The sequence below is a fragment of the Anomaloglossus baeobatrachus genome, chromosome 1 (genome assembly GCF_048569485.1).
Source record: "Anomaloglossus baeobatrachus isolate aAnoBae1 chromosome 1, aAnoBae1.hap1, whole genome shotgun sequence".
Lineage (NCBI taxonomy): Eukaryota > Metazoa > Chordata > Amphibia > Anura > Aromobatidae > Anomaloglossus > Anomaloglossus baeobatrachus.
The window spans coordinates 416,698,839-416,709,209 of record NC_134353.1 but is presented as its reverse complement, the minus strand read 5'-3'; positions in this window follow the sequence as shown (position 1 = coordinate 416,709,209).

Sequence of the window (10,371 nt, the reverse complement as noted above, 5' to 3'; positions counted from 1 at the left end):
CACTTACGCCTTGGAGATCTTGTCATGTCCCGCAGCCAGCGTTCTCTCGGAACATGTATTCGGTGCTGCTGGGTGTGTGCTGACAGATAAGCGCACGCGTCTGTCCAGTGACAATGTGGACAGACTAACGTTCATCAAGATGAACAAATCATAGATACACAATGACTTTTCTACCCCTGTGTCATCCTAGGGAGAGTAAAGGCTTGTGTATTTTTTATTGTGCTTCATGCAAATCAACATTTTAAGTTTGCAACTGTGGGACAATTGATGCCACTTAAGTGGTATCTGTGGCCACATTTTTTGAAAAAATGGAGACTCTTGTTGGAGTCCACTTGCTGTGTTTTACATGATTTCAGAAGGGCATGACATGCCTATATCTGTGTCTTCTCCTCCTTTTACTCGTCCAGCTCTTTTCTTTGAGCATGAGTATATTTACTTGTCACTTTTCCATGTGTTTGGGGTGTCTTCTGAGTTGTTTGTCCCCTTTTGGACACCTTAGAAGGTGTTTTCTATGTGTTTGTATGTGTTTGTGTTTGCCTGCCATTGTTTTCAATGGGGTTCGAAGGTGCTCGTCGAATGTTCGATGAATACACTCGCCGTTCGACGAACCGAACTGAATTCGAACACTAGGGGTGTGTCTCATCTCTACCCATTACATTTAAGCTGCATAATACTACCAGCCCCATCAGTGAGAGACTTTTCAGCGGCGGCTTTCCCCATATAGCCGCATACCGCAAGTTGTAGCGTGAAAAACACTATATTTTTATTTTTCCTTTGTACAAAATCCCCTTTTGAGCGACCCCCAAGGTCACGGAACTGGGCAACTGCCACCCAGTGAAATATCCCAGTAATATACAGCCCGGGACCGAGTACCCCAAAGCCCTTGGGTGAGTAATAAACATACGATTTACAATGGAGAATGTGTGAAAGACTTACTCACATAATTGTTATAACAGAACTCCGCCAAAGGTAAATGTCTGTGCTGTGCTTTGACGAAGTGCCACAGGAAATTTGACAAAATTTCATTGACATGCTCCACTTGACCGTTGGACTGAGGATAATAGGCAGAGGAGAAGTCCAAACATTCAGCTTGCAGGTGGTCTGCTAGAGACTGGACGTCAACTGAACGCCAATATCAGAAACTATGTGGACGGGTAGACGGAAACAGTAGGAGGATCGGACAAAGGAGTAAAGTGGGCCATTTTGGAGAATCAGTCCAGTACCACCCACATGATGGAACACCTTAAGGACACCGGAAGATCCGTGATAATGTCTAGAGATGATCGAATATCCTATTATTCGATTCAACGAATATCCGACGAATACCTCGACGCTATTTGAGTTTTCGCGAATATTCGATCCCCAATGTAAGTCTATGGAAACCAGAATAATTTTACGTTGAACCTGTCGGTGACCTGTGGTAACTAAGGAAAAGGCTGAAATGGATGGGAAAAGGCTGAAACAGTATGGGCACAGCTTGTAGAAGGTGCCTCACTGCATTTCTGGTGTCTTTGAATAATGTGGTCAGAGCAGCATGCAGCGCTTACGTAGTCGCCAGAACAGCTCTCAAACCAAAGTAAAAGAGGGGAAATTGCTAAGAAACAGTTTCTAGTGCCGAATAACTGTAATAAAAAGTCAAATCAAGCCCCGAACTCCCAAAAAACCCACTTTAGCATATGTTCACACGTTTCATTTTTTACATTTTTCCTTCTTTTTTGATTAGAAAGGGCTGTAACTTATATATTATATTGGTGTCTGTCTCACACCTTCTTTTTTGGGATATATTTGACAGCACTTTAAAAGGTCAGCTACAATGTGCCTGTTGGGATGTTGACCTTGCCCTCCTCCTCCTCCACCAGCACCACTGGCTCCAGTGACCCTCTACTCAAATGTAAAAAGGGCCACTGGCTGTCCTCAAATCGTAGACTTCTTAGGGCTCTCAGGTGGGCCCTGTAACATACATTGGGGAGGGATGGCAGTCATTTGTAGTTTTCTGCGTCCCCTATATCATTAGTGTGAAAGCTGGAATACGTACTCCATAACACTTTACAGTGCTATTGCAAATGTGGCCATTTGGATGTTGGCCTTGCCCTCCTCCTCCTCCTCCACCTACACCACTTGGTTCAGTGGCCCTCTATTCAAATTCTATTCAAATGATTCAGAAATGTATGTTTTATGGAAAAATGAACACCATGCTGGGACACTGAAGCTGATGTCGTTGATGATGAATGCATCTGACCAAAAGCCGGTTGGGAGCAGGAGGATTCATCACTTGCTTCCTAGACCGCAGTGTGTGAAGCATGCAGCACCTTGGAAGTGGCAGTTGTTTCACTCTGGAACTCAGGCTTTATTCCACTAGCTAACACTGAGGATTTAAAAAAATTCAGTTCCCCTAGGGTGTAATTGTTAAGACACCATGTAGCAAAGCATCATATGCACTCCCAACAGCTTTTTTTAAAAAAATTGGTAGGATTTGCAACAGAGCATAACATGCCAAGACGTTTTATAAATTCAGTTCCCCAAGGGAATTATGGTTCAGACACCATAGAGCACAGCATCACAAGGTACTCCCAACAGCTTCAAACAGCTTATTTGTAAAAATTGGTAGGATTTTAAACAGGGCATAACATGCCAAGGAGTTTAGTAAATTCAGTTTCTAACACCGCCAAAAGGTCACGGAAAGCCTCTGTTCCCACAAGCCGATTTGGCAACATCTCAAGGGCTATCAATCGTGCAATGTGTGCAGTTTTGGTTTCTGCACTTGGGTGCGTAACAGAGTATTTTTGCTTCTTTTCGAAGGTCTGTGGTATGGCCAACTGAACGGAATGCTGGGACATCGAAGCTGACGTCGTTGATGATGATTGCATCTGACCTAAAGCAGGTTGGGAGCAGGAGGCATCATCGCCTGCTTCCTAGACTGCAGTTTCTGAAGCATGCAGCACCGTGGAAGTGGCAGTTGCTTCACTCTGGAACTCAGGCTTTATTCTACTAGCTAACACCGAGCATTTAAAAAAATTCAGTTTCCCCAGGGGGGAATGGTTCAAACACCATGCAGCACAGCATCAGAAGGTACTCCAAACAGCTCCCAACAGCTTTTTTAAAAAAAATTGGTAGGATAAGCAACAGGGCATAACATGCCAAGGAGTTTAATAAATTCAGTTTCCCCAGGGGTGAATGGTTCAGACACCATGGAGCACAGAATCACAAGGTACTCTCAACAGCTCCCAACAGCTCTTTTTTAAAAAATTGGTAGGATTTGCAACAGGGCATAACATGCCAAGAAATTTGATAAATTCAATCCCCCCAGGAGATAATGGTTCAGACACCATGGAGCACTGCATCAGTAGGTACTCCCAACAGCTTTTTTTTTTAAAAAAAAATTGGTAGATTAAGCAACAGGGCATAACATGCCAAGCAGTTTAATAAATTCAGTTCTCCCAGGGGGGAATGGTTCAAACACCATGGAGCACTGCATCAGTAGGTACTCCCAACAGCTTTTTTTAAAAAACATTGGTTGGATAAGCAACAGGGCATAACATGCCAAGGTGCTAAAAAATATTCTGATTTTGCAGGGGGCAATGTGTAGCACACCGTGGAGCACAGCATCAATAAAGAACACAAATAGAGACTGCCTGACCACTTGTTCTAGACAGTGTAGCGTCAACAGTGCTTGTGCCAGTGCATAATGTCCAAAGGCTTGAAAAATATTGCCCTAGATGATTGGGCTAAACAATTACATCGCAGCAGCATAACAAGTTAGATTAGTCATGCGGTGTCATTAGATGATAGAAGACAAAATAGTCTCGAATGAGAAACAATGGAACTTATTTGAACTTAAGAAATGCAAATTTTGGGGCTACACTTATTATTGGGTGTTGTTAACAGGCGGCCTGAGATACACTGGGGCAATCTATGGTTCATTTTGATCATCAACAAACTGTCTGCCCTTTTCGTGGATAGTCGTGTGCGACTATCTGTTATTATTGACCCCATTGAGCTGAAAACACGCTCAGGCCTCCAACACACATCCGTTAAAAACACGCACGTGCCGCGAGACACGTATTTTCCCTGTGTGTTGCGTGTGGTAAGTTATGTGTCTCGGGTACGTTCGGTCCACGTGTGTTCTCCGTGTGCTATCCGCGATAGCACACGGAGAACCGGTAATTTGCATACTCACGTGGTCCGCGCTGCTGTCCAGGGTTCTGATCTTCGGCTCCAGCCCCGTCCAGTCCCCGCTGACGCTGCTCCCGGCCGAGCGTTGGGGCGGAGATTAGCGCCCGTGACATAATGCCCACCTCCTTTACATGCTCATAACGAGTGGCGGCCGGCAGGAACATTTTGCAGTGGAAGAATCTGAGGGGCTGGTGGAGGTGAGTATGTGTTTTTTTTATTTTTAAATTAATGACACGTGTTCTCCGGCGCGTGTCACACAGAACCGCATCCACACTACATCCGTGTGGTACGGCTGCGGGTCGTGTGACACCAGTGCTGCCGGAGAATCCGTGGACATGTCATTGTGAGAAAATCACGGACGCACGGAACGGACACACGTTCCGTTCCAAAATACTTACGTGTGTCCAAACAATAATGAAAACATAGGTCTATGTCTCTCCGTGCCGCCGGTACGTGAAAAAACTGCCAACACGTACCGGCGGCACGGATGTGTGTCTTAGGCCTCAGACAACACACTCTCAGCAAGGCAAGCTAGCACTTCCAAAGCATATAAGGAGAGGTCTGGCCAAGTGTTGAGCTTGGAAACCCAACAGTTAAAGGGAACTAGACTTTGAAAGCACGGTGATACGGTCAACTACGTAGTCCCTCACCATCTTACTTAACTATTCCCTACTTGTCATAGTTCCCCCAACCGTTATCTGATTCGCAGTTGACGGTTTGTGGAAAATGGACCAGTTTGGCACATTAGTCCCCCGCCTGTGTTGCTCCTACTATGAGTAGCCATCCCCCTGTTGCATGAGATGACACGCTACTTCTGACGCCAGCATGATCTGAGGGTAATCGTTTCATCAACTGCTCCACTACAGCCCTCTTGAATGTTTTCGTAGTACAATCCTTATTTTCCTCGACAAGTAGCAAAGCAAATTTGTCTTTGTAGCATGGGTCAAGGAAGGTACATAATCAGTATTTTTTGTCTGCCAAAATGTGGACTAGCCAACAGTCATGAGAAAGGCAGTGTGACTAGAGATGAGCGAGGTTCGAGGCTCGCCAATTTCATTTTTGAGTGATTTTGGGGGGGAGATCGAACTCGAACTCGAGCTTTTTGCTAAAAGCTCGACAGCTCGAGTTACGTTCGAGAACGGTTCGATCATCAAAAACATGGCTTTTCACAGTAAGGCTATGTGCACATGTTGCTATCTGCATGCGTCCTGCGTCCCCAGCACAATACCTCTCCCTTTCCTTCTCACCGATCACGTGCGTCTCGCTCCACGTCTGTCACAAATCTCCGGCGTCTTTTCCTCTTTAGAAAATGGCTGCCGCTTCATTATTCAATCAGGTATTCCGTGCTTTCCTCGCCCACCGGAGCTTATGATTGGTTGCAGTCAGACACGTCCCCAAGCTGACAGCTGTCTCACTGCAACCAATCACAGCCGCCGGTGGTCGGGTCTATATTGTGCAGTAAAATAAATAAATAAAAAATAAATAAATAAAAAAAGCGGTTTCCCCCATATTTGATACCAGCCAGGATAAAGCCACACGGCTGGAGGCTGGTATTGTCAGGATGGAGAGCTCCACATTATCGGGAGCCCACTACCCTAACAATATCACCCAGCAGCCGCCCGGAATAGCCACATCCATTAGGTGCGACAGTCCCGGCGGACTCCACCCAGCTCATCCCGAATTGCTCTGGTGCGGTGGCAATCGGGGTAATAATGAGTTTAATTATGCCAGGCGTCTCCCCGATACCTTTCATGATTAAACTGAAAGTTAAAGTAAAGAAACACACACCGCGAAAAATCCTTTATTTGGAATAAAAGACAAAAAACACCCTGGTTCAACCCTTTATTAATCCCACAAATACCCTTCCAGGTCCGAAGTAATCCACACGACACTGTTAGCTTTGCTCCCTGAAGATGTAGTGGCACCGTAGCAATGAAGTGACTCACGCGGTTAGCAGAGACTTCCGTCAGCACTGCATACTTCAAGATTACCAAATCTGCCTCTTTATATCATTAGAGGCACTAGACTGTGGATAATGTGTCTGCCTAAGAATCATAATGTTGGGAGTTCTGGTCCTGGTAAAGTATTTAATTTTTTTTTTTTTTAATTTTAAATTATATCTATTATCTATTTATAAAGTGAAAGTAAATAAACACACCCCGCGAAAAATCCTTTATTTGGAATAAAAGACAAAAACACAGTTTCACCATTTTATTAAAATCCTCCAATACCCCTCCAGGTCTGACGTAATCAACACAACACTGTCATATCTGCTACAGAACACGAGTGCTCTGTACGAGCTCCACATAGCAGTCAAGTGAATCACGTGGTCAGCTGAGACTTCAGCAATCCAGACTTCAAGATTACCAAATCTGCCTATCTTTCATATTAGAGGCAGTAGCTGAGTGGACAGAGCGCTCACCTAAGGAGCATAAGGTTGTGAGTTCTAGATCAAGTAATGAATTATTTTTTTTTGTTTATTTTTAATTTTAAATTATATTTATAATATATTTATAATTATAATTTAATTATGCACTGAGAGGAGGAGTCGGACATCAGCTGTGAGCTCTCTCTCTCTATCTCTCTCCTTTCTCTCTCTCTCCTTTCTCTCTCTCTTTCTATCGCTCTCTTTCTCTCTCTCCTTTCTCTCTCCTTTCTTTCTCTCCTTTCTTTCTCTCCTTTCTCTCTCTCCTTTCTCTCTCTCCTTTCTCTCTTTCTCTCTCTCTTTCTCTCCTTTCTCTCTCTCCTTTATCTCTCTCCTTTATTTCTCTCCTTTCTCTCTTTCTCTTTCTCTTTCTATCCTTTCTCTCTCTCCTTTCTTTCTCTCCTTTCTCTTTCTCTTTCTATCCTTTCTCTCTCTCCTTTCTCTCTCTCCTTTCTCTCTCTCCTTTCTCTCATTTCTCTCTCTCCTTTCTCTCTCTCCTTTCTCTCTCTCCTTTCTTTCTCTCCTTTCTCTCTCTCCTTTCTCTCTCTCTCTCCTTTCTTTCTCTCCTTTCTCTCTCTCTCCTTTCTTTCTCTTTTTACTCTTCTTTCTTTCTCTTCTCTCTCTTCTTTCTCTCTCTCTCCTTTCTTTCTCTCCTTTCTCTCTCTCTCTCTCTCTCCTTTCTTTCTCTCCTTTCTCTCTCTCTCTCTCCTTTCTTTCTCTCCTTTCTCTCTCTCTCCTTTCTCTCTCTCCTTTCTTTCTCTCCTCTCTCCTTTCTTTCTCTTTTTTCTCTTCTTTCTTTCTCTTCTTTCTCTTCTATCTCCTCTTTCTCTTCTCTCCCTTCTTTCTCTCTTTCTCTTCTCTCTCTATCTCTCCTTTCTCTCTCTCCTTTCTCTCTCTCCTTTCTCTCTCTCCTTTCTCACTCTTTCTCACTCTCCTTTCTTTCTCTCTCCTTTCTCTCTCTCTCCTTTCTCTCTCTCCTTTCTCTCTCTCCTTTCTTTCTCTCTCTCTCCTTTCTCTCTCTCTCCTTTCTCTCTCTCTCCTTTCTCTCTCTCTCTTCTCTCTCTCTCCTTTCTCTCTCTCCTTTCTCTCTCTCTCATTTCTCTCTCTCTCATTTCTCTCTCTCTCCTTTCTCTCTCTCCTTTCTCTCTCTCCTTTCTCTCTCTCATTTCTCTTCTTTCTCCTCTTTCTCCTCTTTCTCTTCTCTCTCTTCTTTCTCCTCTTTCTCTTCCTTCTCTCTTTCTCTTCTTTCTCCTTTTTCGCTTCTTTCTCTCTCTTCTTTCTCTTTCTCTCTCTTCTTTCTTTCTCTCTCTTCTTTCTCTCTCTCTCTTCTTTCTCTCTTCCTCTCTCTCTTTTCTTTCTCTCTTCCTCTCTCTCTTCTTTCTCTCTTTCTCTTCTTTCTCTCTCTCTCTTCTTTCTCTCTCTCTCTTCTTTCTCAGACCTGGCGATGATCAGCTGATGCGGTCACCTGACGGAATCAGCTGACACTATAAGTCGAGCGGTGAGGCCGGCTTTTTACCGCCCAGCTGAACTATCAGCTGATGCTGTCGGACAGGAGTCTGTAATGAAGTGTGTAATTTGTTTTGGTTTTTTTGCACTGATGCATCAGCTGATTGTATAAAAAACGTTTATACAATCAGCTGCTGTGTCATGTGATTCAGGCCCTTGAACCTGACACATCATCTGATCGCTTTGCCTTCCAGCAAACCGATCAGATGATATTGGATCAGGATTAGACGGCGCGGGACACTTGACCCAGGATTACTGTAGAGGGGGGTTCTTTATTTCAATAAAGATGGAGTCACTGATTGTGTTGTGTTTTATTTATAATAAAAATATTTTTCTGTGTGTTGTGGTTCTTTTTATTGGTACTAGAAATTCATGGTGGCCATGTCTAATATTGGCGTGACACCATGAATTTTGGGCTTAGGGCCAGTTGATAATATACAGCTAGCCGTAACCCCATTATTACCCAGCGAGCCACCCGTCACCAGGGCAGCTGGAAGAGTTGGATACAGCGCCAGAAGATGGCGCTTCTATGAAAGCGCCATTTTCTGGGGCGGCTGCGGACTGCAATTCGCAGCAGAGGGGCCCAGAAAGCTCAGGCCAACCTGTGCAGTGGATTCCAATCCCAGCTGCCTAGTTGTACATGGCTGGACACAAAAATATGGTGAAGCCCACGTCATTTGTTTTTTAATTATTTCATGAAATTCATGAAATAATAAAAAAAGGGCTTCCCTAAATTTTTGGTTCCCAGCCGGGTACAAATAGGCAGCTGGGGGTTGGGGGCAGCCCATACCCGTAGCTGCATGCTGTACCTGGCTAGCATACAAAAATATGGCGAAGCCCACATAACTTTTTTGGGGGGCAAAAAACTCCTGCATACAGTCCTGGATGGAGTATGCTGAGCCTTGTAGTTCTGCAGCTGCTGTCTGTCTGTATGGAGTAGAGCAGACAGCAGCTGCAGAACGACAAGGCTCAGCATGCTCCATTCACTAGTGTATGCAGGAGAGCAGACAGCAGCTGCAGAACTATAAGGCTCAGCATACTCCATCCAGGACTGTATGCAGGATTTTTTTGCCCACCAAAAAAATGACGCGGGCTTCGCCATATTTTTGTATGCTAGCCAGGTACAGCAGGCAGCTACGGGCTGCCCCCAACCCCCAGCTGTCTATTTATATCCGGCTGGGAACCAAAAATATAGGGAAGCCCATTTTTTTTAATTATTTCACTTATTTCATTAAATAATTAAAAAACAAATGACGTGGGCTTCACCATATTTTTGTGTCCAGCCAGGTACAACTAGGCAGCTGGGGATTGGAATCCGCAGCACAGGTTAGCCCGAGGTTTCTAGGCGCCTCTGCTGCGAATTGCAATCCGCAGCCGCCCCAGAAAATGGTGCTTTCATAGAAGCACCATCATCTGGCGCTGTATCCAACTCTTCCAACAGCCCTGGAGCCGGGTGGCTTTCTGGGTAATCATGAGTTAATACTAGCTTTGTTTTACTAGCTAGTATTAAGCCAGAGATTCTTAATGTCAGGCAAGTTTGACCCGGCCATTAAGAATCTCCAATAAAGGGTGTGACAAGGCAACCGGTTATATTGGGAATGACAGGTATGTACCATGGAAGTGGTGTGATCCTGGGATTTCTTTCTGGTACTTGCAGTGCCACAGACATTTTCTATAGTTTTAAATGGGCCAGGATTACGGATGGCTAAGAGATGGGTGGGACTGGCCATCCACATACCCTTGCCTATGGGTGTGTCTGACACAGGTCTTAATTAGCTTGTTTGGCACATAGAGTCAGTGAGTGTGTTTTGGAGCAGTGTATGAGAAGCACTGCATGAGGAGCAGCCTCAAGCAGGTAAAGAGGCTGCTATTCTCAGAGGGTTTGGAGCCTCTGGAAGGAACCTGCCTAAGGAAGCGTGGGTTGCCTTCAACCTTCTGGAACTGAGTGTGTGGAGGTTGAGGGAGCTCCACTCTGACACTCGTAGTGTCCAAATACAAAATGGATACAGCCGCACACTAAATGCCATCAATGTATAAGGGAACTCTGGTACTGCATTACTGCTATATGAAAAAATGAGATTTTTAGTTTATGAATTGGCCAATGCATGTAAGCCCAGACACCAAACGGCAAGGTAAATCTCAATATTCCGGGTCCCTAACTAAAATGCCACTATCTAGGTTAAAAACATCCATGCCTGGGCAGCTAGACTAAAAATCTAACTTGAAATGCCGCTATCTGGACTAACCTCCATGTCTGGGCAGCTAGG